The following is a 23432-nucleotide window of genomic DNA, read 5'->3' as shown; positions in this document are numbered from 1 at the left end:
CGAATTTAATATTGCCAATGAGAACTTGTAAAATTGTTTAAATTTAATATTCGAATTTGAATTTCAAATATTCCGAGCGAAGGTTTAACTTGAAAAATCCAATTTCTTTTTTTCGTATTACGATATATTTGAATTTTGAGATTGTAACATTTCAATTTAGATTTTGAATCGCAAGATTCGTTTGTATCGCGATCTTTGAAAGAAAAATGTTGAAAAACGCGTGCTATACCTACCATTTACTTGTACGATTACGAGACGACAAAAGAAAAGATAACCGTTAGCCCTGAAAAAGAAATTTATGACGAACGTTAGGTGAGATAAGTGTCTTCATAATTCACGCAGTACATCAAACATACAGCGTCAAATATACGTGCACGAAGATAAATTTTTTCCTCCGATCGCGATCGCTTGTAAACGTCGAATTTCTAACTTTTTTTCCTCGAGTCGGTAAATTCACGTTGCGTTTGACGCCCGTCTAAGTTGCTCTTTCAAGTTCGTTGATTTATTCCTTGGGGAAGAAATGGGAATCGCGACGATAAGTTATTGTTATCGATTCGAACTCGATATATTTTATTAGACGTTATTTGCGTCTATTACGAATACTGTACGTGTCCTACATTTCACCGAGAAATGACAAACAACGTGTCGCTTATTATGACACGAGTCATAAATTATTACGCGCTACGAATAACTCGGAATTTTCTTTCGCGCTAAATTCAATGAAATTTTACAAACAAATTTTTCAAATTATAAATCACCACGTCACAGAATGATGATATTCTATTCGTAGGATCGTAAAATTATAAAAAGGCAGTCGATAACGTATAACTTTGTCGATTTATTAGTATTATTCGTTTTGTAAATTGTTATACGAAAGAGTTCTGACGATAACTTTTATCGCTTCTTTATTGAATCAAGATGAGCCGATCGTAATTCCCAATGTTAAAATATTCGTTTCTCTTTTTTGTCCACCCGGTGTACTCGTCGGGCCCGCAAAACCGTCAAAGCAAACTGCGGTAGGCGCTTCTTGGTTTACACATTATTTCAGTAGCTCTAAGTTCGCGCTTGTTATTAACGGTCTCGTAAAAAGGCCATGATTTATGGATTCCTTCGTCGGAAGCGTGTTTCGAGAGCGTGAAACGTTTCTCCCCCTTTGCATCTACATTCGACATGAAAACAATGAACGTGGAACACGTATACGCGTATCGAAGACCGTAGATAAACGAAAGACGCGAGCCAACTATCACAGCTGATATCGTTTTATTCATCGCTGTGGGTCTCCAAGTATATGTACGTATTAATTGTTTAATCTAACGACGTTCCACGTTACATTAAAACACATAATACGTTATCGGTAAAATAAAAGGAAATTGCAGATTTTTATGCTGTACATTTACACGAACGTAAATAAAGAAACAGAGCAGCACTCTGAATAGAGATTTCTTCCACCTACTAAATATTCGAATAAATATTCCGCTTTGAATACTTTCCGAGTTTTCTCGCGTTATAGTACGCGTTCTATATACACATTTTTATACCTTGAAATTTTCCACAAACGTATAAAAATACGCCGACTAATAATAACGCATAATATACATACGTAAAAGCTTTTTACAGTAAGCGTACAAATACTTTCGCGAGCCAGTGTAATTACATTAATAAAAGAGAATAACTCGTATCTTGATCGATGTCGCGTTATTCTACGATACGTCTTACTGTACGCCTCCGATCTCTCGTAACAATTCGTTTTAATAGGCTCGACGATCCCGTTCGTTCCTCAAGGGCATTTATTAGATCCCTTAGTTTGCCGCACGTGTTCCCGCCAGTCCTCGTGGATCTTTTTTATCTTCTACGTTTTCATTAATCTCCGCGTCCACTTGTGTACACGTATTTTTACGTCGTTTCGAGACCGTCCTCCCCGGCGACGCCTAACCATCCAACGAATTTATGCGTCTGGCAATAATACGTTAACTTTTTCGATCTGATGCGTGCCTGCTGTAATGTTTTTGTAGGGTGGCCTATTAAGTGACATATGGATCGTTCGTTTGCCACATTGCCTACGAGGTGATAAATGATTGTCCGGGATTTAATTAGCTCTGGCATGCGCACGAAATCGTTTGAAGCCAGTTAGACAGGAATGTTCTCATGGGGCGCCGTTGGAAAAGTACCAGAGCATGTTTTAGGAAATTCTATTGATACGGTTCGTGCTTTGTACGCTAGAAAATTGTCACCTTTTGAGAATTTAAAGATACAGCGTCGTAGAAAAGATATCGGTTAACTTAAGACGGGGTAACAAATGGAATAAAAATGTTATTCGAACAATTATCGAAACGAAAGTTGCCGAGCTCGATTTTATATCGTATATTGTATATATCGGAGATAGTAGAGAGGAAAATCAATATCCCTTTCTCGGAGAGATTAAAATGGAAAAGATTAAAATGGAAATTTTTATTTAGAGTCGATAAGGAGACAGAATTAAAATTCTGTTCGATAATAAACGTTATTGTATTATTTTCAGAAATCAATTATTCGCAAATTACCGATTTGCCAAATATTTGAATATTTCAAACAATAAAGAATAATAAATAATCGTAAACCTTTTGTATGTAAGAAACAAACTTACTAGCGGGTATTATTCATCCTTGAAGCAACTCGGTAGTCAAATTTTCTTATTAGATTAGTGGGAAGTAGGAAAAGAAATCTACTTAGACTTAGACATTAGAATACAAACACTTGCGGTAAAAGCAAACACCGTTGGTGATAACAATTGTCTGATTTGTACGGTTTGGGAGTAGGAATTCCACGCACCATGAAAGAACAGCTTTATTTTCTTGGTAAAATTAAATAACAGATATTTAAACGGCAAATATAACGACAAGTATTAATTTATATTTCCTAAATATATTATTATTTGAATAACGTTGTTTGAAACAAAGTGACAGAGTAAATAGTAAATAAGATACAAATTTTATTTGAGTAATTAATTTGAGAAATTAAAATTTTTTAAATCCGTAATTAAATTAGTGTTTCTGAAAAAAATTGTTAATTATCGTCGTTGAAAGTAAATTGTCAATCTTTATCGGATCGATCAAAAATTTCTAAATTTGTATTTAATTACTAAAAAAATCGCTAATAATACAGTAACCGTTTTTAAAATACACAACTTACAACTTATGTGAAATATTAGATAACAATCTCAACAATTATTTATGCTACGTTTAACTTTAAATTATCCCAATTAGTGAAGGTGAAAAACGCAGGTAACCACAGATATTATCTTCACAAGATAATTGTTAGACAAATAGCGGACGAGCAAGAAAATAAAGGAGAATACAAGTTTAAGATCGCAAACAGAACAGAGATAAAAATTATTTAGCCAGAGCAGCCAATGGTAAACACGCAAGAAACAAAGTTTCTTGACAACGTTGTAATTATATGGTATTAAAATATAATTACTTATCCATTAATCAAGTCGATCGTTCGGTCGTTGCAGATTTATATAATTCTTTTTTTTTTTTCTTGTATAGCTCGTTAAATATGAAACCTTCGATAATACAACTGTCTCATTGCTGTCGTGATATTTTCATAAAATCATCTGAAAGCAAAAAATCATTTAACGTACATAATGGTAATCGCAATTATCATAAATTAATAAATTAATGGCCGAGATGTTTATTTTTTCATGTTCACGGGTAATCGCTGAATACATAAGCAGGACGTAAAATAAGAAGTGTGTCTAATGACTGTAAGGACTTTAATCTTGCGCTACGATCGCTGTAGAATAAAATTACATTTATCGCAACTCTTTCTTTTATCTTTTATCATCTGTTGGAACAGAATTTCCTTCACGATGCAAACACAAAAGTTTACTAGAATACGTGTTCCAAGAAGAAGACTTATAAACATTAATTAATTCTTAATCAAGAAACGCACAGAATTTTCTACGTCTTAGTTCAGGCTTTCTATATACAAACCAATTTCCTGAAAACCTTATTTTTTCTAATTATACTGCTCTTACCGCTGTTATACGGGCACGTAAAGCGCATGAAATTTCACAATATAGAAATAGACGTTATAAAGTATTTTTTCCACCAGAAATTATCCTCGGCTAATAGCGTATAGATAATGGAAAGTTTCATAATGAGCATACAAACCGGAACCAGACCAGAAAATTCCAGAACCCTTCTCCAATTCCCTTAGTCGTTTAACCAGCTCGCGGTCCATCGTATCCTCTTTACGTCCAACGCCATCAAAACACCATCAAACTCGGCAAACTCCGGAGACCGGCCCGTTCCTCGTAGCCAAGTTAAACTTTCACCCGGCTTGAACAGCCGTGGTCAGGCGAGGAACAAGTTATCCCTTTACACGAAAAAGAAGGCGAGAAAAGACGACGGGTCCCAAACAGCCTGAAAAACACGCGACGGCGGGGTTTTAAAGGGTTAAAAATACACGCCGGCTCGTGATTCAGCTGAGCCACGACACAATGGGCCCCGTTTCTCCGAGCTCGATGGCTCGTGCTTCGCCTTTGTTTATTTTCGTGCACATGCACCTTGCTGACCCTGTTACCTTGACCGTGGTGCACCTGAATTCCCCTCGATGACTCCATTGGCGTAACCTAGCCGTGCCTCACGGGTTCCCCTGGGAAAAAGAGAATTTTCTCTGACAAACGTTGGAATCCGGAATGGCTGCCTGGTCGGCCTTAGTCACGCTGGAATTAAAAATATTTACTTATATCGAAGTGTCCGAAAGGTGGATCGTTTGTCGGCTGGCCTGGCTCAAGGTGGACATCAAATCGAGAAAAGAACACGGCATTTATCCGGCAGTCGACGCGAACCGGACCTAAGTGACGCACGAGGAAACTTTCCTCGCTGATCTTTCGGCTGTGTCGCGCGAGGAAACTTACCGCGAATGTTCGGCATCGGGATAAACGCGTTTCCAGGATATCATTATGATTACAGCTCGATAAAGTTCCCGACTTTTTCCAGACGTTGATTGGTACTTTTGGAGTTTGTTTCAATTTGGAATTTTACGGCCTGGCTCGAATCGAGGTACTTTGGTTTATCGGAGGATTTATTTTAATGGACCATTGAGTTGGACTTGCTGGAAGCGGTCGTCGATATTTTTATGGATTTTCTTCGTAACGTTGCGGATTGAAGTGAAAAATTCAACGCTGATTTTGTGTCAAGTAAAATTTTCATATCTACGTATATTTGTATAACGCTGCTGCAATCTTCCAACTTGTATGTTTCAATCTTGCTGTCAGTTCGAGGAGTATTCGTAACGTTCTACGCGATGTTTAGAATAAAATTCAAACAGGAAATCACGAGTATCAATAAACATCTTCCTATATTTTATTCGAACTTGCGATAATTTTTAACGTCAGAAAATAGATAATTTTACAAAGCAAAGTATACGATTAATAACAATCAAGTTTGTATATATACATATCGCGTTAATTTCGTTATCGTAGCCACAGTCGTAGCCACCTCGCAAAAATTATAAATTATAAATTATAATTTCATTTTATTCCGACGCGCTGTGATGATTATTCTTCGAAATTATGTACAAAATAGAAATATTAATGACATTATTATCTGCAGTGTAATATCAGTACGAGGAAATGAAAGATTTCATAGTAAGCTACTACGTCTCTCGTGTAATAATTTCCATCACGATGCTTGTGTTATAAAAATAGTATCAGTTGATGCTCGAGCGAGTCAACGTCGAAGATTAAAGCGGCCATGATGTGATAAACTGATCTTGCGTGGTCACATGCAAGATCATTAACAACAAAGTCATCAGACGCTAGCGATGATATTTATGGCGTTTTAAACGTTAGATCAACGCCGCACCGGCTCGCTAGATAATGGTAGCAATAAAAACGAGTATTTTACTTGCACGGGATTTGATCGGGTGATTCGTTACGGTGGAATTTATCGTTCGCTCCTGGCGAACGGGAAAACTCGTCCACGAAATTCGTCGGGTTTAATGGCACTGATTCTTCCTCTACGATACGATACGACCAATATTTTTCTTCCAGCGTCGTTCTTTTTCGACCGAGTCAATGGTCCGAGCATCTGGGCATGACGGGAGAAGATCGTTGATTTAAACTGTTCCGTTTTCATAATCGTTTCTGTAAACTTTCGATCGAGGATGACTTTGTGGTTTGAAAAATTTTCCAATGAATTTCCAACAGAAGTACAAAATTACAGAAAAGTTTAAAAAAATGTATATAAAAATGCCTAATTTAATAGCGAATGAACGTTATCGTAGAATTTTGCCTAGTCTTTACGAGTATTTTCGCAGCAGTTTCCGATAAGTATGTAGCTACGCAATTAATATGTGCATGTGTGTGTGTGTGTGTGCGTATGCAAAGAATACACGGAAAGTAAAATTTTTTTTTTAACAAAAACCAATGATATTAAATTACGATAAAAAGTTGTTTAAAAATATCCAATAGAATTACGTAAGAATTTTTGAAAGATGCTATATTACATATTACATATATTACATATTTATTGGAAGAAGGTGTGAAAGACGAGGAGAAAAAGAAGAAAATGGATCAAGCGTTTCCTCTTCGATGCTCCGCAAGTATCTTTCATCGTACAAGAGTCTTATATCGGAAATTCAGCATCTTTCTGATAGAGAAGATACGATGAAAGAAGTGGAGTGTCATTCTTTTGCCGACTTCCTCTTTTCTTTGAAATATCTCTCGACATCGGCCGATTCGGCACGTTTCTTCGTATCGCGTAAACTTGTTTCTTTCTTCTATGCTTCGGCAAATTTTGCTTACATGTTTCCCTTTATCTGGCTGTCGGATACATCAAGAGGTTCGTTACGCTTCTAGCTTTTGAGGAATTTTATCGATTTTTGCTTGGATATAATATCGACGTCTTAAACTTAAACATCTTTCGCCGTAATAATAGTAGAACTAAAATGTTTGAGAACATTACGAGGAAATAAATGTCAAAGAAAAGCCGAAAACGAAAAGAAAATGGGAACTCGCGTCGATGTCTTATCTACGCAAATATAATTTACGCGCAAACATGAATGACAATGTAACGATTACAAAGCTGGCAGATGTACGGACGATTTGTATCTCATGCTAGACCGGAAGTGGGTCATATCGCGAACGTGATTACACGAGTTCGTACTTTTATGACACAGTGATTGCATTTCATCATGAGAAAACAGACGCAAGAGAAGCATTTATTACGCTGACAATAAAATTGATTAACCGATTACATAAAAACAATTTGTTACAAATATTATTATTATCTGCACACTTGTACTTTAACTTCCATTTAAAAAAGAAACAAAATAATTCACTTCTATATCAAAAGAACATCAAAATCGTCAAAGGAAGAGTTCGACGTGTAAGACTGAAAATTATAAATATGTCGGAGATGAAAGGACACCGGAGTCTCCCCTTTGGAACTTCGGGAAGATCCATAAAATTGTAATTAAAGTCTACAGCTGCAATTAAACAATTTACCGTCATTCTACCCAATTATATTTATTTGAGATTTATAACAATGAGCTTGGGCTCAAGGCGACGATCAGTCGCCGAACGTAACCGCCTAACAAAAGTATGGAGTAATAATATAGCCCTCGTCGCCACCTACACGGCACAAGTTCAGCTAGCCTGAGGACCCGCTATAAACCTTAGGATTTTGTTAATTAAGGTTCTTCGAACGGACAAGCAGTCTTTGTCCCAAATTGACCAATTAACAGCAGCGTTAATTTCCCTCGCTTCCCGAATGAAGACATCTCTCCACGAATCCCAAGGATTTCGTGTTCTTAGACACACCCCGTCATAGTTTTCCTCGACAGCGTCACCGTGACGGAAAGTCACTCTCGCTGGTGTACGAGCGCTTGGACTAGTTAACTAACGTCTTGCTATCTCCACACTAGGTATCAATTCCAACTTAGACTTCGACGAAGGAATAAGCCTACTAACCCGTTGACCATTGTCATTAGCTTCTCGAGTGTCTGATTACCGCGGTTACTTGTCAAATTCTGTAGCAGTCGTATTTGCACTAGTCGATGTCTTCTCCATTGCATAGCAACCATGTGTGGTTCAAACGAGGATTCCTTTCACGCCCCTAACCCTAATCATAATGAGGACTCGACAAATATAATACGTATTTCACCATTTTTTCCTACAGTATATTTTTTCTGCTAATATTACCTATTTAATAACTCATTTTTCTCGAAGCTTCCAAATAGCTTTCCCGCTTCTTTGTTCGAAAAACTTGCTCGAGTACCGTCACTCTCGAAGCACCACAGTTCTAATATGCATACACTGCTTTGCTTAGAGAAATCGAAAAATAACACCCTTCGTCGGTTCATCCCCAAAAACCAATCGTCGATGCTCGATTCAAACTTCCTCTGGAAGGATATCCTGGGAAATCTCGACGAAATAACATACCTTCGTACCCGTTCACCCTTGTATCTATCGTTTTCGAGCCTTTAAGTGCCTCCTCCCTTACCCCTGATTCGCCGATTTCCATAATATAGCGCGCGAAGGGACACGCGTCTGCCCCATTAACGCGTCCGTCGCTTTTCAATGGAACCGAAGAAACTTCGTTTCGCAACGCTCTCCCTTTCTACGTTCTGTCTCTTCTCTCATCCCTCGGTTTCATTCTTCGCTGAGAAGCTCGTGCGCGCGCGCGTGACAACGCTTTATCGGTGGCCACGTCATCGAGAGGTATCGGGACGAATCGGAAACGATACAGGAATCCGATGCGTTCAACGATCGTTAATCCAGCGACGTATCTCGCGTTACTTAATCGACGACCCTGAAATAGGGCTGCTTTCGCGATATCGTCGACGTGAAATTCACCTGGAATTCATTATGCAAGCTGGGACTGGCCGCGTTAATTAGCCCCGTTGAGTTCCTGGCCGTGCTCGGTTCTTTGACTGCTAACCGTGTCGACGGCCATATCAGTGTGATTTATGCATTTTTCTTCTTTTTCCCTTCCCTCGCCACGTTCGCGTTCGCGCTCGCGCTCGCGCGCCGTTGCATATTAATGCCACGAATCTGGTTATCGATAGTTTCAGAGATCTTAGGTGTAACGTTAACGGTCGAGGAATTTATTTCTGGTTGGTAAAGATAGTCGAGAATGATCCGTAGATATACACAGGATAGAAAATTATACGGAACGATGAAAGATCAGTGAAAGGTGCGCGTGCAATTTAAGTCATTTCCTAGGTTCTTTTTCGTTTTCCTTTTTGCTCGGCTTAAAATAGCCTACTACGCTGTATTTTCTCATTTTTCCATCGATAAAGTATCAAAAATTAACGGTGTTCCGTAATATGCAAGAAATTATACACAGCAAGATAAAGAGAAATAACGATATAGGAAGTTATACGCGGTAAATAATATAGAAATAGAGATCGAATTTGAAAACAAGAAAGACCAACTGGTTCAAATAACTCTATCCTAACCGTGTAACGTTTACTAATTTCTGGTGTTTATCGTTGTACTAGAATACCAAACAAACTCGTATTGTTCGAAATCTTGTACGATTAGTTAGCATGGTCACGACGACGCGATGTTCTTTGACCAACGATAACCCCGACTAGGTACACATACCAGCAAAGTCCATTCGAGAGCGTATCGGAATAATTATCGCAGGGTCCATCTACATTCACGTATACGAGAAACACCGGGCGTCCCGTTAATTAAGAGATACTGCAATAATTACCAACAAGCGTAGAACAACGTGTTCGCCAAACGTATTACGTACTCTTCGCTCGTCGTCGCTATCCCCATTTTTTTCTTCTCCTCGTTTCCTTTTTTTCAATCGAGGTAATGGTACTGTTACAACTGCGAAAACTCTCCTTTTGTCACGGGGCTAATGGCGCCATTGCAACTTGGAAATCCTTTTATTCGAAACACGCAGTCGCCTCCATAGAAGCGTGACTCTCGCAGCTCTTCTTTTTGTTCCTTTAAACACATTTTCTCGTCTGTAGCGTCTTTTGACCGACATTATAGCTGTTGCTTTTGTCGCTGATCCGTGACCATGTTTCCTTGGCCCAGCTGACAATGTATTCACCTTGAAATACATCCTTTCTTACCCTTCTACGACTTTTTTAATTCTAAAGATATTAAACTTTGGAAATGTTTCTAAACGCGATGAAGATTTGCCGGATAATGGGAAAAGGGACAAAGTGAGAGGCAAAGTTTGGTAAATTAAAAATCCTGCTTCATAAATATTGCGTCGGGCGAAGGATGAGGAATTTTGGGGAATTGCGTTTTGATTTATTATTCGAACGCCACATACTTAGATTTAGATTCAGGTTTACGCGCAAAATCGAACACGCTTCGAGTTTGAATAATTTCGCGAACACGGGAGAACGAGAAACGAGAGAAAAGGGTCGGCCGAATATCAAAGTTAACGCAAAGTGAAACATACGTTTGCGTGTTATAAAATTCCCATTCTCACTGCGACGAAGTCTTTCAACGATTATCTTTTCGTATTTAGAACAACGTTGCAATGAATGAGCGATTGCGCGATGGTCTAGTAACAAACGAGAACGAACTGAACGCAATAAAAGCATATTTTACGCGCTATTAACTATAACCAGAGTGAAATAGCGTATCTAAACTTACCATGACGTGTTTCACGCAAATAATTTTCAAACGAGAACCATATATTTCATTTAACTTTCTTCTTACTGTTCTTTTGACGCGAGAGCCGCAACTCTATACGGTGGAACGGGATTACTTAAGTTTCACATACAGCTGTTTAATGTTGTTATTATGTAACGACATTTAAAAAAGAAAACTTTACTCGCCAAAAAATGTCAAACATTTCCTTTTGTTATTTTATGCAATCTTTCAGACGATTATATATTTACTCTCCGTAAATGAAACGTTATCCTTGAGTTCTCTAAAAGGATCTTTTTATTTTCATTGAAAAGAATTCCAAATATTCGACTCGATCAACCTTTGTATAACGTGACGGAGACATCGACAAGTATCCCAGAATTTTATCTTTACTTTCAAAAACGTGGAACGGCAAAGAAACTGGAATATCTCTCCTCTCTATGTATATTATTTTCTCTGATCACGATCGTGTAAAAAAACATCCTCTTCAAACAGCTAAAGATACATCTTGTTTTCTCTGATTTCGTCATTAACGTTCTCAATTAGTATTCTCGAATTATTTCAACGGGAATTCCTAATGAGAGAGACAAGCACAGCGTAAATCATCGTCGCGGTCAAGATGTACAGGCACGTACCAATCGTATCGGTGGCTCGTAACACGTTGTGACCAAATGTTGTCGCGCGCTTGAAATGTTGCAAAAATTACCAGCCATGCCGCGTGCTATGGAATTTCGCTATATGCGTCCGCCGAGACCAGCGAGACGTCTGCGATTTTACACCGAGCGAATTCAATCTTTCCAGGATGACAGCCTTTGAACCAGTTTTTTGCAACGGCCTTTTTACCTCGATGAGGTTATCGCATACGTTGACGATTATTACACGCGATGAATCACGAGCGATTGTTTCTAAAATAAAACGAAAATAAGAACTCGTTGAACAGCGAATATAATTAATTTTGAACGATGTCGTTGATCTTAAGAACGATCGATTTTCTAATTAATTCCTTGGTTGTTGATAAAAGATAATCATGTAGTAATTATTATTTACCATCGTGATTCCAACGATAAGAATAATCCACGCGAATAATACTAGCCAGCTACAGTTGTTAAACGAAGCAAAAAGTAATGAATTTTTAATGATGTTGCCACATACATGGAAAGTGGTATATGCAGAAAAATCTGCAACTAGAGACTCAGAGGTGTAACTAGTGCTTTTAAATACTATGTAGGAAAGCGTTGCTCGAGTCGACGAATTGCGATAGACTCAGGCGTCCAAGTCTATCAGAGCGTGTCTGAAGGAGTTGCATTGATTTTTCATCGATTCCAGTTTGCTGTTGGTATTAAATATTGCTCGACAGATTTTGATATAATATCTTTCTAATTTTAAGGAATAGTGATTTCAGCTTTTTTTCTCGTTTTCCTTATGCACATTACTATGATTTATGGAGGGAGAAGTTGCCGTTTTACGTAAAAATTACGCATTTCTATCGAACTTTCGTTAAAATTATTTTTCATTTTCCAGAAAAACGAACAAAATATATCGTAACGAATGTTTAATCGTGGAAAAGAAATTAATAAAAAAAAAATGCGAATTGCACTTAAAGGCAATTCCTTTTGAAACAATTAAATAATTGCGACTAATTTGTCAAAATTTTTATCGTCTCGGTTTCTGACCACATTTCGCAAAGTTGCCTTATCTTGTTTCTTTTTTCCTTAGGTTATTGTAATAATTCTTTGGTACGGTGAACAGCGAATGCAAAATAGAAATTAGAATGTCAATGTGAACGGTGACTGAATGCATTATTGCAACGATTTATTAAGATTCCCGTATAATTGGCATTATTACATAGCGCTATGCAAATAGCTAAATTAAATAATAATTAAGCGTTTAAATAATAGCAAAATGTAATATCTTTACTATCTAAAAAAAAAACTCGTTGACATTTGTATCGTAAGCTATTCGGTCCTGGAATCTTCCGATTTCGATATACTTAAAGTCAGTCTGAAAACAAAAAAAAGAAAGATATGCTCTGTCATTATTTGACATTTACATTCGTGATAGATTGGAGGGTTTGAATTAGAAACTTCGATTACTTGACAATTATTTGCACGATTTTCTTTCTTTAACCGGACCAATGAACCTTCAACGAACTCTGGTCACGCGATTGACCAAGTCTTCAAAGAAATATCGGAAACAAACGATTTGTCGCGCGTTTTATGTATCGTATTTTATTATCGATTCGTTTTATTACGAATACCCATTACGAATTCGTATTGCCTTATTTATCTCTCTGTCGCCGAAACAAAGTCGTACAATCTTAACATTCGTCGTTTACACGCTGACATTCCTTTCACTCCGCTAAATTCTAGCAATTCGTTGGATCGAATCGTTAATACCTCGTACGATTGATTTCACGCAAAAAAAAAAAAAAATTGCATATAGCCGTGCAGCAGGGTTGAGCAACGCGCGTTCTTGCTTTATGACATCGACTGCTAACAGATTAATTAGTTTACACAAAAGATTGCTGATGGCACCAAAGCGAGACAGTTGGTCCCAAGGTCCCGTCGGCTGTCATTCGCGATAGCCTCAAATATTACTTAACGTTACACGTTATAAACGGGATTATTCCGAGCACGCAGTTTGTTCCGTTAATGCAAGGAAAAAATCGAGTAACGCGATATCTTTCGTTGCTTAATTCGAGCTACGCCGTTCGTAGTAACCATGTAATGCAATATTTGAAGCTGGAAAATGTGGAAATGCCGTTTTAGAACTCGATGGCGTTGTGTCTGCTGCGAGTGTTGTGACAGTCTGTTATTATTGGGAAAGTTGCTATGCTCTGTGTGTGTAGGTAAAAGTTGTGCTTCAGGAATGTGTACTATTATCGCAATATTAGCATAGAAAATTCTACGTACGTTGGCATCGCTGTGTGCAAGCTGAAGTTGTACTTCAGGAATGTACCGAGTGTTCCACGCAATTGGGTCAAACCGTAGAGCTTGAAAATGGTAGAAGGTAGAAAATAATTTCGTTAGATAGAATGGAATAGTTTTGAATGGCGAATTCGTACGAATGAATCGATTTTCGTCGGTTTACCTAAATTACCATGTAGAAAGTAGAGCTCTTATCGCGACAGCCTCGATTCATAGGAACCGTTCCGTTCCTCGACGGAATCACACTGAGAATGGAATTCTACAGAAATACATCGACCTATCGCTTAGGCTTAGAGGGAGAAAAAAAAAAAGAATAAAAGTGGAAAGTGGAAGGCGTGATTCGTGGCGTTCGTAAAACTGCGTTTGTGTCGCGTGTCATTTTTTTCACGCTTCAGAGGTCCCGTTGGAACGCGTTAGACTTAATTCTTCATAAAGCGCGCGTGTACGTTTTCCCTTTCCAATATTTCCACGTGAAAGAATTTCAATCGTGCTGAACGCGACGTAAAAAATCTTAAGGCACGTACCTCTGTACTGTTCGTACACAACACCGGGAACACACTCGTAATCGTCGTTCAATGCACACGGGTATCGAAAGCCGGCTGTCTTAAGGGGGCGGGTTCACAGCTCAGCGAGCAAGAATGTTTTTGTCAGACCTGGAGGAGGCGCACACCTCCGCGTTCATCTTGTATTTATTATATCTCGACATCTTCGACTTTGTTGCCTCTGTTGTCCAATGGTTCGAAGCTCGATCGCCTAACTACGCGTTTAAAGCGAACGCGAAACAGTTTCGCGTTCTTTATTTTCTTTTTATTCGTTAATGGATATGGGAAATTTGTATATAGAACGTGAGTATCGATGTACGTATCGAGGCTCCATAAGCGAGCATAATTAAAGGTCAATCTAACGTTATGTAATTTCTACTGGAAAACATGGACGCTGATGAGAGAAGATTGCGTGTAATTTATAAAGATTGCGGTGATATATTCTTTAATGACGAATGAAATTAATATAACGATTTTGAAAAATATTACGAAGCCATGATTAATTTGTTTGTTCTTTCACTGATTGCTTCATTGAAATTCTATAAACCGTTTGGAATATTTCTCCAACCTTTCTACATATATAGAATCAATATAGTGCGTATGCTATAAATATAAATAATGCACGTATCGTGTATTACTAAAATGTTCGTTAAAATTGTGCGAATCATATCATTTCGAATACTACAAGATCAAACACATTTATCTTTTTAAATGGAATTACATATATATATAAATCGATACAGTTGCTCGAATACCAATTAACCTTATATATACTAACTTTGATTCTTCAAAATATTAGCTACTTCTGATGTTTCGGCTATCTTCACCGGTACACAATTGTTAATTAATTCTGTTACCTCGGTCAAACTTAGTCTATTTTCACGTATACGTATAACTGTAACATCAAACCTCTAAACGCTTTTCTTCTATTCGCTGGAACGTTTAACAATTTACCTTTTTATCATGAAAATACCATTCATTACAGGAATTCGTCTCAGCGGTCGGCGTCACACCGCTTCGTAAACACGCGGCATACATTTCCATACGTGTTAAAATCGAAATTCAGTGAAAACTCGTTAAAAATTCATACATTCGGCCGACACCTTTAAGATGGCCATCGGTTTCTTCTAGATGGTACACGTCGTTTCACCTGGTTTCATCTTCTCTCTATCGTTTCTCTCTTCCTTTCTTTACCTGGCATGAAATAGAGCCATACGAGATAAGGATCCGCTCGAAAGGAGAAAGAATAAAAAAGTCACGCACGATACACAGAGCGCGGAGCCGCGAGAAAAATACATTTGCTTCTAAATATAGCAGGTCGTTGGACGGATTTAGAAACGCTTGGCTTGTCCGTGTTTTTTCCGAACTAGGAGGAAGAAAAAGACGAAAGGGAATCCAGTCGTCGGGATTCTTGTAACAGCTCGCTGGCTCTTCTCAGCTTTTTACCGTTTTTACCAACCATCGGGTGCAACAGACTTCGAAGCATTCCCATAAAGTTCCAAATAATTTGCATATTTTTTTACTAAGCGAACCTACCACGCCTTCTCTCGCCTATTATTGTCGTGGCCCAGCGTGAAACGCAGACCAAACGGAGAATGTATCGAGCGAAACACGAAAATATGCCAACCTGGAGGATTTTCCCTCGTAGAATCGATTCTTCCTCGGCTACTGTTCGTCCGTGTCGCGAACGTGACTCTCCGAATGAGAAATTTACTTTGTAATTTATTTTCGGAATGTTTTATGGACAACGTTTAACGATCATAAAGATGCTTTATGCTTTATCAGGCTAAATAGGAAGGGAAACGATACGTAGGGAAGATTAATGCGTTGAGTGATTTGATATACGAGATATGATAATAAGGTTTCGGTGTTATACGAAGCTGTTTATCTTACAAATTAATCGAACGTGAGGCCATTTTCAACGCGGTCGCCTTGAGGTTGCGTACCAGTACCCATTTCGGTTTTTCAATTCGTTGAATCTTTAATGCTCGTTTCTCGCCGCGGAGAAGATTAAGAAAAATAAAGTAAGAAGACATTTCGGTATTAAAAACACGAATTAAATATAAATAATCCAGCGACTTGTACAAAAGGTCATATCTCCTATCAAACATAGAAATACGAAACTAACGTTCAAGATATTCGCGTAATCGACGTTAACGAGTTCGCATTTGTGTCAATATTTTCACAGTCGTCCATATAAATATACCTCGAAACTCATTCTCCCGCATTCCACGGAAGCAATCACTCATTGCTCCATTCGCTTTATCCGATGTTCATTCGCAAGCCGATTACGTTAGTTTTCTGCCGATGCTTGAGCTTCGTTCGAGTCAATCAACACGAACAAGTGTTTCGACAAATAGAAATTAATCGTATGCTTGAAATTACTTGAAATTAAGTAAATTATCGAAGATAAGCGCAGAAACTTGGAAAAAGATATTTCAAATACGATAGATGCTCCGAACCATCGGGTAGACAAAATTGTTCGAACAATGGAATATTTTCAGATAATAAAATCGCTTTCCTGATATGGAATTTCATTTATTCGATTTATCTTTCTTGCTGCTACGTTACATAATTTTTTTTAACGCAAGTAACCGTTGAGAGTTACGTTCTTTTTATACTTCGAACCATCGAAGCTCTTTTTCGAGTGCCACGAATGCTTCGACGCGAGAAGACGCCTCTTCGTAATTACTTTCGTTCGCTGTTTCCATTCGTATAAAATCTTCGTTGATATCATCTTTATCGCGATGAAACCACTTCGTTACATCGGTATATTTAAGATTTTCCTACCGTTGCCAGCACTTGACCAATCCACGTGTTTCAGATAATTTTCAATATCGCGTTTTTGTTTTTCAGTGTCTGTGATTATGACTTTTGCACATTGTTTATCATTGCTAAATCTGTCGTACTTCCACCACATCCTTCGAGTTTCTTAATTAATTAATTATTTTACTTCGACGGTTAGAACGCCATTAGTTTCACAATAAATTCTTATAATCAGAATTCACTTGATCGAATAAAAGAAAGGATACATCCGATAAAATACGATACACAATTTAAAACGCGAAAGACGTCCTTTACTGGGAAATATGCATTATGTTCGGATGATAATGCTCAAATAATAAAACGTTCGGATAATAGGTGTTAGTAAATAAAATAAAGAACCGATAATACGTTTCAAATTACTCGAATCGTTTAAATTGCGGCAATTTGACCAAACCGTAACGAGGTCACGAGAACAGTTTAACGCTGCTAATTAATTTTCAATAATTATCATCGCCACGTTATCAGCACTGAAACGCGAATACTGCGAATTGATCAAATATTTTCTTGCAACGTAAGGTAATTATGCATCGATATCTTTCGAAGCCACTGTATATAGAATTAATAATTTCCAGCCTACAGGCTCAAATATTCCCTTTCTCGTGGCATTGATCGTTAGAGTCGTTGCAATTGGAACGATTCTCTCTCCAGATGGACGACCGTGTTCCTCGAAACAATGGAAACGCGGTAATTCATTTTCTAGAAGGCAATCTCGGGGTAAATATCGCGCAGGCTTACAAGCCGAACGCTAATGGGCGTAGTGGAATATCTGGCCGAGTGAAAGGATCGCGATTCTGTAACGTTCAGACATAGTCGAGAAATTTAGAAGTTATACCCGATGCCATGGTAAATCGTCGAATTAGAAGAATAAAAAATAGTCGAGATCAACAAGATGCGGATAAATGGAAGAACAAAATACATATAGGAGATTGTAAATTATTCGATTATTACAAAAAGGTATTGCAAGTTGAAACAGGTTGGCAAACGATATCCTAGAACTCTACGTATCGTCCACTAATGGTCGTATCAAGCGTTCTTTGCTCCTGATTCAGCAATTACTTGGACTCGTGTAACAGAGCACTTGTGTGAATTACAGGTATCGCTAGTTTCGCGCGGTGCCCGGTGCAGGGTTTAACGTTACTCAGGATCGGTGTATGCATTACGAAGACGTTCTCAGGGACAGGAAACAATATGAGCGGTTTGCAGATAGCGTTTTACGCTTCGTTTTATCGACGACGTATTTTCTGACCGGCGAACTGCGTTTATTTTTGGTCAACAGCGATACCTCGCGTTGCACTCGTTAAATTACGCCAGGAACGCGAATCCTCTGGTATTATGAAAGTATACAGGGTGTTGAAAAGAATGTGAAACACCGGAGGTTTGTAGTAATTTACATGTAGAAGTGAAACATTACAAAGATAGAGATAATAGATATTGAGTATAATAAGAAGCGTGTATTTTCTTCGCAGGATCTTATTCTTCGAATTAAGATTATAGACTTTACGAATTATATATATATATATAACTAACAATTTAATTGATCATAATTACACGCATATGGAAAAAATAATTTTCAAGCGATTTAATCGACGGTCTCGAAGCTTGGACTTTTGCCTAAAAACGAAACAGTTTACAACGTAAAGTAACACGAATACGTGTTGTACAAGCAAAACTTAGGTATATAAATAATACTAACAAAAATACGATAATTTAAAATACAACAATCATTGTTTATAAATTCACTGTTCCACGAATCATTTACCAGAGGGTTGCAGATCTTCCCAGACGCGCAGAAGGCGAATTTAAGAATACATTTTCCGAATTTTTCTTTTCTGGAACTATAGCCGATACACAATTGGGCAAGAATTTCCAATCGAAACAAAATTGTATATATCTCGGAACATTGCTCGACCAGTGAATCACGACTCTTTCGTCTATACATCGGTTGAAAATCGATACCTATATATTCTGATTAAAAATGTTACTATATTTTTTTTATCGCAATGCCATATTAACAGCCTATATTCGAATAATTAGCTTCTAGTTTCCATCAGAATGTGTAAAGCCACGATCGACCGTAATCTATCTCTTCGATAAACGAATAGAATCCAAATTACTACAGAGAGTCGATTCAGAACCTTCTTCTCTAAGCTAACAGCCGAAATAATTCCCAACCAATTTCCACGGATTTCCCAGCCGATACGTTAAATCGCGTATTAATATATCCAAGAAAATGGTATTTTCCCAGAGTATTAATACGTCGAGGAAATGGCACGTGACACGGTACGGTCGACAGATGATTATAATCGTGTTCGTATTAACAGGAAATCGCGTTAATTCCTGCCAGGCCATCGTCCGTGAATCGCGAGTGGTGTGGCGTATATTAGCACGGTGAGAAAAGACGGAGAAAAAAATAAAAATACGAAAGGGAAGGCGCAACACGGCGGTGAAAGAAGCAGCGAAGTAAAGAGAAATTTAGTCGCCCAGACTCGTTAGTCATCCTCAGGGGCAGGTGTCTATGATTAAGGAGTATCGGGGGCGTGCGTGTGTGCGCGGTGGCGGGTTGGCGAATCGCCAAACTCTTAATTCTTACGACGACCCAGACGAACTTTCGGTCGTGCCGATTATTACCGCCTCTCTTTCCAACCTCCTTGGCCAGCGGCCAAACATGTTGCAAACATGCTCCGGAATTCCCCTCGCGAACACCTTCGTCGATACGTGCGCAACGTACGCTACACGGATCACCGTCGCTGTTCACGGAAAAAGTTCTGGTACTTTGGGAAAAATACCTTTTTCGGTTGTTATACGACCGTGTTGTTTTTCGCATAACGATCAATGAATCGTCGATCGTTGGCATTGATACGGAAATCATGTATCTGCGTTATTGGACAACGAAACGGTACGAAAGAAGCGACGAGTATCGTTTCTTTTTCGTTCTTTGGAATATTTTTGCGAATATTATTTTGCGTATTTCTGTGCACTAAAATTTCCCATAAATTTTCACGGACATGGTCGAAACCAAAGAATCAGTCGAAGCAAAGTATCGAAGCACAAATACGATGCAATTACAGCAAGTAAATGTTACGTCTCGGTTTAAAGAATAGGCGAGAAATCGCTGTTATTTGGAAAACTACCGACACCGGACAAGCTAAACATCGAATAGCATTTATTTATCGCTTGATCCATTCTCCAACTTCTACATCTATTTCGAGCTTCATGCAAATAATCAAAGCAGTGAGAAAAGAAGCAAACCACCGAAGCACGAAACAGTCCAATTAAGCTCCTTCCATAAACAGAAGCTCCAGAATCATTAACATCCTCCGAAAGAGAGAAGAAACAAAAATATAGAAAAACCATATCAACATCCCGGCTGAAGCTTCCACATAAACATACATAGTCAACCAGGAAGTACAATCGTACTTCGTTCGAAGCTCATCTGACATTCACCCACGACTCCATTTCCAGGTAGCCTATTATTGATTCTTGCGATGCGCCGATACATTGTGCAGAAAATATATATCGAGGGTAGCAAAGGCTCCCACGAAGGGCATGGAGGTTTTTCGACCTGCGGATCCCACATTGAGTCGATATAAAGAAAACAAGCAGGGGGTAGCACAAGGTAGGACAAGGGACAGGTCGGTCACTGTGTTCCCGATCGAGCAACCTACATCGTGTTCGCTCGTGCCATTCATCGTAGAAGGACTGTCGATGTCCGTGTATTTGTGAGAAATTTTGAAACGTACAGAATATACGTAGTAGGCAAAGATATACGGAGTATCAACAGCGTAGTTACGATATCTAGCGGATGAAAAAAAATCTCCGCGTAGCAAAGTAGTAGTAATTTACATAAATATCCGCAATCTAATTATAGTTATTTTTGCACACTTATTTCCACGTATAATTAAACTTCCTTATAAAGTTAGCCTTAAGCGTTTTATAGGCGAATTTGTTCAAGTATTACCTGTCTGTTAATTCGCATTTATCATCGCGAATCAGAATCGTCAATCGACGAACAATTAAAGCCAACATTGATTTATGGATATCGTCGTGGTCGCCAAAATAGAGAAAATAAATCAGATTACCACGAGACTAGTAAAAGTAGGTGGTCTAAGACGTTTCGCGCGGTACTGTACGAGTATACATGATCCTGAGGCATCGCGATACTAGCGGCGACCGGTGAAAAATAAAAAGAATAACAAGAAGAAGGAGAAGAAGCAGGAGAAGAAGAAGAAGAAGAAGAAGAAGAAGAAGAAGCTGCCGCCTCTGAGAGAGGAGGCCTCGAGGTCGTGGCTGCGTAGTTCCTTTACGCTGGCTCCCACGAGCTCAGCCACCAACAGTCGCTTTCCAGATCAGATTCATTGACCCCGCTGAATCTCTCTCTTCCTCTCTCTTTCCTCGCGGTGTCTTCCCTCTGTCCCGTATGTAAGTACGTGGACTTGGCCGCTGGTGCTTTTTCTTCGCGACATCGACACACCAACAGGAGGAGAAGGAGGGGGCCACTGGAAAAGGGAAAAAACCGTGCTATCGTGGACACGATTAATGCGATCTCGCGACCAGCCTTCGCCATTCCGCGATTTCTTGCCACCAGTTTAAGGATAATGGCACAGAGAGAACATGTCGATTTCATGGTTACAAAGTGGTGATAAGAGTATGAAGACGAATGTGAAGGTTATGAGAGCCGGCTCTCGAGTTCAGGGTTGCAGAGCTTCGATATGGATGATGGAAAGATGGTACGAGAGAAGTTCGTTTATCCGAAATACGTTTGTCGAAACGAAATTTTACTTATAGTTGAGAAGCTTTCGTTGAAAGGCCTTAACGCGAAGATGATGCTTTCTAGTGAAACAGTCGGATCATTACGAAATTTGTATTTATTTCGTAAACTTCTTCACTGTCAATGTAATCATTAATCGTAACGCAGCTAATATTAAAGGACTATCACGAAAGTTGGAAAACGTGCGACGTAATCGACTCGATTCGTGATTTTGAAAAATTTAGCATTCGTATGGATAATAAGAAAGAACGTAGGAAACTTAAACTTCGTAATATTATTTACTCGTCTTTGCGAATAAGAATCGTAGTAGCATTTTTCTCAGATAGAATAAAATAAAAACTTGTTCGGTGTACGTCAGAACAGTAGATTAAATATTTTCATTTTTTCGCGCAACGTCGAAAATTAGTTACTCGATTATTTCTTTCGTTGAACTCTGAACCTGATTTCAGGTATCGCGTGTCGATGCTATTGGAAAAAATGTGCGAAGAAAAAAAGAAAAACGAATGTATTAATAGTCATATCTCGAGGCAAGTTTTTGTGCGCGCGAGCGAGACTGAAATTAATCGAGAAAGGGGGAGCAAAGAAGTAGTACAGGTTCACCATAAAGCTCGTTTATCTCGAGGGGCGCTACAAGGGTTCCGATGTGGCGCCCTAGCAGAGAAAATAAACGATCGAACAAACAGGAAGTCAAGTGCACGGAAAAAAGTTGCGTGCCCTAGGCAGATTGCCAATGCCTGTGTACAGGAAATCTACGAAGGTCTTCGAGACGATTGCTCACCGAAATTGTTTTCAGGGGAAGGAAACTTTGCTTCTAAAATTACGAACACGTACAAAAAATACGATATTTAACTGCTAGTATTTTGCGCAGAGAACTACTATAACATTTTTTTTAGAAAAAGATACCTTTTCTTTTCCTATCAAACGTACATCTTTCTTTCAATTTCTTTTATCGATTATTATTTTTCGTAACTGCATCTTTTGGTGCGCTCGTTCGCAAACTATCTTCGAAGCAATTACTATGGATAGGAATTACATACTGTGATCGAAGACAAGGTGAATTTTTATGGTTTAAACGTTGTTTCTCGAAATGGCGCAGAAAGCATCTATAAGGCGCTGTATTAACCTAATGAAACTCCTTTTTAAGTAACGCGTCTTTAATGGAATTCGATCAGGCACGATTCTAGATCATCCGCGCGATGTAATCGATTCAGTCCTATCATTGACACATTTTCCGCACATGTGACAATTGCGCGATGAAACATGAAATCTGTTACTACTATTATATAGCGTGTTTACGTTCACACTCGAACGATCATACGTCGTACGTTTGATTTATTTACGATACGTTAAAGATTGTCTCGACCGATATCTGCCACGGGAATCGTTATAAAAAATTGATCCGATTCAAAAGCATCGAGCAATTGTTTTATCTACGACTTCCTTTAAACGCTATTTACGCGTGTACCAATCTACACGAGTAGCCAATCCTTCGCGCCAAAGATTGGCCATAGAAACTACCTCGATCGTATTAAATACAACTCGCAAGCACTTAATGGCCCACCTACCATTCGATCGATTGATCCACTACAAAAAGCTATCAAGCCGTAAACCTACTCGAAGACCGATAAGCATCCCACAGAGAGCCGAAGCTCGCGTTGAACGCAGCCGACGACGAGTAGAGAGCAAAAAAGAACACTCACGTGGTACGTACACACGTACGTACGCGCGCACATACACTGAACGGCGCCTTTGAA

At 38.7% G+C, this 23432-nt stretch overlaps 1 long non-coding RNA gene across 1 annotated transcript; it reads right to left on the bottom strand.

Annotated features, from left to right (window-relative positions):
• Positions 1 to 2646: 2646 nt before the first annotated feature.
• Positions 2647 to 5505, bottom strand: LOC112213172. The gene is made up of 3 exons (XR_004462007.1): positions 4559 to 5505; positions 4155 to 4406; positions 2647 to 3595 (listed from the first exon to the last, which is right to left on the bottom strand). It is a non-coding gene; the product is annotated as an uncharacterized LOC112213172 (long non-coding RNA).
• Between the last annotated feature and the right edge of the window lie 17927 nt (positions 5506 to 23432).

The sequence above is a fragment of the Bombus impatiens genome, unplaced genomic scaffold (genome assembly GCF_000188095.3).
Source record: "Bombus impatiens unplaced genomic scaffold, BIMP_2.2 scf_0033, whole genome shotgun sequence".
In the NCBI taxonomy this organism is placed as follows: Eukaryota; Metazoa; Arthropoda; class Insecta; order Hymenoptera; family Apidae; genus Bombus; species Bombus impatiens.
Note: the sequence above shows the minus strand (reverse complement) of the source record. Positions and strands in the feature narration are given on the sequence as shown.